This window comes from Chrysochloris asiatica, unplaced genomic scaffold (assembly GCF_000296735.1).
Source record: "Chrysochloris asiatica unplaced genomic scaffold, ChrAsi1.0 scaffold00004, whole genome shotgun sequence".
Taxonomy (NCBI): Eukaryota; Metazoa; Chordata; class Mammalia; order Afrosoricida; family Chrysochloridae; genus Chrysochloris; species Chrysochloris asiatica.
In genome coordinates this window covers 15,788,268-15,792,789 of record NW_006408522.1, presented here as the reverse complement: position 1 = coordinate 15,792,789, position 4,522 = coordinate 15,788,268, and positions in this window count along the sequence as shown.

Here is a 4,522-nt window from a genome sequence, read left to right as displayed (position 1 = left end):
CACACACACGAAACCACACTTACTACTTTGATAAAGACTGGTGAAAACCCTGAGTGTATGGCCGCTAGCCATCCTTCAAATCTAGTACTGAACCCATCCCAGGAGATCATCCTGCAGCCAGACAACAGACAGGCCTTTAATGTGAATAATAACACTTATGAGGAACTTACTCCTGAGAACAATTAACCATAGGAGTCCCAAAGGGCAGCATTTGGCCCAAAACTAAGCTAAGAAGAAAGGATGGTGCAGGAAAGAAGGAAGAGTAGATGCAGGGAACTCAGGGAAGAAGTGTGAAGAGTGAGGTTATATTGAGGGAATTGCAGTTAATGTTAGGAAACAAAAATGTGTATAAATTGTTGAATGGAAAACTAATTTGTTCTGTAAACTTTCACCCAAACCTCAATTAAAAAATAAAAAAAAGATGCAAACCCCACCAATTACTGCCCAGAGAGAAGACTTCACAAATGAAATCAGTAGCTTCCATCATCAAGTTACGTCCTCCTCTTAATGCAATAAACTTGAGAATTGCTTAGATCATACGGCAGAACCAGCTTACTTATTATGGCCGCAACAAACTCTTTCAAAAATACTTTTTGATAATGGTTTAAAGGTCCTAGCCAATAAGACTGTATTACTAAGTAGTTTAGATATGAAAAATAGTAATACTTTTCACAAAACACAGCAGAAAACTCTCACCAGTTGAACCTATAAAGCAAGGGACATGGCTGTATCACACAATTTACATATCATGGTGTGCCTGCCAACCACAAGTCACACCACAGTACTCACTGCTTTTACAACAGAAAATGCTCTTGTAAACTTCTAACATTTGCTTATGTTTGTCATTAGTTTTTATTGTTAAGTACTATTGAGATGTTTTTCTCAAGGGCCAGTTTATTTGGGTCCCACCACAATTTCAGGGAAGTGATAGTCCTCAGTGGGAAAGTCCAGCTGAAATAAGCACAGTGAAAATTGGCCCTAAATGAAATTCCCACAAAAGGGAAGCAGAAACCTAATTTATAGTAGGCGTTAGTATGCACTCGATCTGTGAAGTGATGGGAGAGTTGGATAATAAGTGTTGAAGTCAGTGGCCAGAAGGATGGAGAATAAGTAGGCATAGTGCAAAGTGTAGGTTTATTGACTATGAATAAAGTAATGCCAAAACAGCATATGGAATACAATGTGGATCCAAGAACTTACTATGTTTAAGAAGTGACATCAGGCTAAACAGAGGTAAAAACTTACATGCCATTTTCTCTGTAAAACCATGCATGATACTATTGAAATTAACAACTCTCCTCTAAGCCCTCACGGGCAGACTGATAACACACTTTTTTAAACCCGCATTTCACTTTTTTCTAGTATCAAGCACTAGTAACATTCATTTTGGTGAAAATCTCTCCAATAATAATTAGCATATTTTCTACAAAAGTGTCAGCTTGTTTTGGACAAAAATGTTTCATTATACCACTAACACTTAGTGCAATGGTTTATACATAGCTTTCCATGAATGAATTGTAGAAGAACCACATAGAAAACATGTGTCATTAAAAAAGTACATGACTCTGAAATCTGAGAACTGGTACAGCAATTCATGGCTGCTGGCATCTGGAGCTATTTATATGGTATATATGTATGTGTGTGTATGCAGATTTAGGTATAGTGATTATTTCTCCAGTGAGAGCCAGTAATTATTTTGGGCTCAGACAAAGAAACCTATGGGTATCATTGTTTTGTGAGTGGGGTTCCAATCTGACACCCTCAGCTGTGTTTATTCCAGGATTTCAATCTGTTTGAATTTAGCCAGAGGGCCTATAGAATGAAGCTACTGGAACACTAATTCTTTGGATACGTCTATATCTGGGTGGAGTTCTGGGTGGTATTGTCACGTACGTTAATCTCAAATTTGTCTGCTGTTGTTGCTGCTCTGTCCAAAGAATTCCCTTTGGTATTTGTTGTAAAGTTGGTCTGGTTTTTACAAATTCTTTTACTTTTTGTTTATCTGGAAATGTCCTAATTTTACCATGATATTTGAGAGGCAATTTTACTGGATATATGATTCTTGGTTGGCAATTTTTTTTTCTTTTAGAGGTTTATATACGTGGTCCCATTACCTTCCTGTCTGCATGTTTCTAATACAACATCAAAGTCTTATTAGTTCTCCTGTATAGGTAACTTTTCATTTTTTCTGAGCTTCTCTTAGGATTCTTTCCTTGTCTTTGGTTTTGGATAGTTTGACTACAGTAAGTCTTGACGATTTGCTTTTGGTGTCTTCCCTGTTTGGAATATGTGCAGCTTATTGAATACATATCTTTTCATCTTTCATGGTATTAGGGAAGTTTTCCTACAAAAACTCTTTGACAGTTTTTTTTTTTTTTAAATTTGTCTTTTAATTAAAGATGACTACCTAAAGGCAACTTTTAAGGGAGCTGGAGTACATAACTGGAACATGTCTAAATGAAGCTAGATAAAGAAATCTAGACAAAGCCTGAAACTGAATGAGGTTGAAACTACAAACAGTTGGTGCTAGGCAAGTGTCTTCAAAGTACATGAAGAGATTCCCAAGCCAACACATAGGAATGTTGCAATAGTTAAGGTTTTGTGTCAACTTGACTGAGCAGGATTCTCAGCAATTTGGCAATTAAGACATAGTAGTAACCTCCCATGATATCTAATATAACGTGATCAACTCCATGATGAAATCTGCTATGTACAGCCAATCAATTAAAAGGAAATTTTCTTAGAGGTATGGCCTGCTTCCAATATACTGGACACTTAGGCAAAGTTTAATTGCCTTCTGCTGGGTCTAGATACTGCATCTGGCTTGTCCAGACTTGCGCCAGTGGCCTGCTCTATTGTCTGCCACTCCTGGGCACCACCAGCAGTCTGCCATCTTACCTGTCTGACCTGCGTGTGACCTGACCTACTGGTCTTGACTAATCTGACCCACGGAGTTGGGACTTGCCCACCTCTGCAACAGTGTGAGCCATTTTCTTAATATAAACTTCTCGTTATATATACATATCTAAGCTTCACTGGTTTGGCTTCTCTAGAAAACCCAGCCTAAGACACATGTGGTGTTTCTCAATATCAATTCTGTTTTGATCAGCATAGGCCTCCAAGTGCAGTTAAAAATGCAAAAGAACTGATAACTCATATAAATTTCTAGATTCTTAACAATCAGAATTCAATCAAATTGCAAGCAGCATACTGAAGTACTTAAAGAATCACTGTTGCATAAGAACAGAAAATTGCTGCAATCCAGCTTAAGTCAGTGGAAATAAAGAATTTGACCTCTGGCCTAATTCATGAAGACAAAGGTCATAGATGTGAAGAAAGCACAGTGGTATTCTTTGATCTGGATGTTGTGTAGCATGACGCATACCAAAAATCATGTGTATGGAGTGAAATATATGAGAGATATTATACACCGGAGTGAAATAGATTGGATTTTGAACATAACTTAAGATATTATTACAAAAGTCACAAATAAAGGAGGTAATCATTATTTAGTCATCACAACTGTCAAAAATAAAATCAGTCTATAAGAGATTGCATAGTCAGTGTCACTAAGCCTTGAGGGCACAATGATTAAGCACTTAGCTGCTAGCCAAAAGATTGGCATTTTGAACACACCAGTGAATTCACAGGAGAAAAGACCTGGTGCTCTAATGCAGTAAGGTCTCTTACAGTCTAGGAAACCCTACGTGGCAGTTCCACTCTGTCCTTTAGGGCCATTCTGAGTCAGAATTGACTCGATGCATGTAACGTTACTGAGCTGGAGCTAGGACAGACACTTAAAGCCTTAGAGCTTTGCCCAATAGGGGATCCATTTTCACGTCAGACTTCATTTCACTTCAGATTCTTATTGTCCAGGGGAATGTTGTATATAATATAGTATGCATAAATAGGAAAGGAGCTCTGGTAGTATAGTGATTATGAGTCGGGCTGCTAATCTCAAGGTCAGCAGTGTGAAAAGATGAGGGAGAAAGGTGAGGCCTTCTGCTCCTGTAAAGATTTATAGCCTTGGAAACCCTATGCAGGGTCACTATGAGTAGGAACTTACTCCATGACACACCACCACCACCACCACCATGAATTAAATAGGAAGGGAACTGTGGTAGCACAGTGATTAAGTAAAAGGTAGGTGGTTTGGACACACTAGCCACCCTATGGGAGAAACCTGTGGCAGTCTGCTTCCATAAAGGTTTACAATCTTAGAAACCCTATGTGGGCATTCTACTGTGTACTTACTATAGGGTCGTTATGAGTTAGAATCAACTCAACAGCAATGGGATTTGCATAATAACCAGGGTAAAGTTGCCAGGTATATGGTAAACCTACTTAGACCTCCAGTCCCGTCTCCTTTATAGTACCAAGTTTTGGCAAGCTGGATAGGAACATGTAGCCTAGTTCTGAATATAAGGACCATCCTTTGTTTCAAGAGAAGATGGTGAGGTGAACAGGAGTCTTGCTAGAAGAACTTCGTTATAGAGAAGATGGAAATGGGCAATAAACAAGA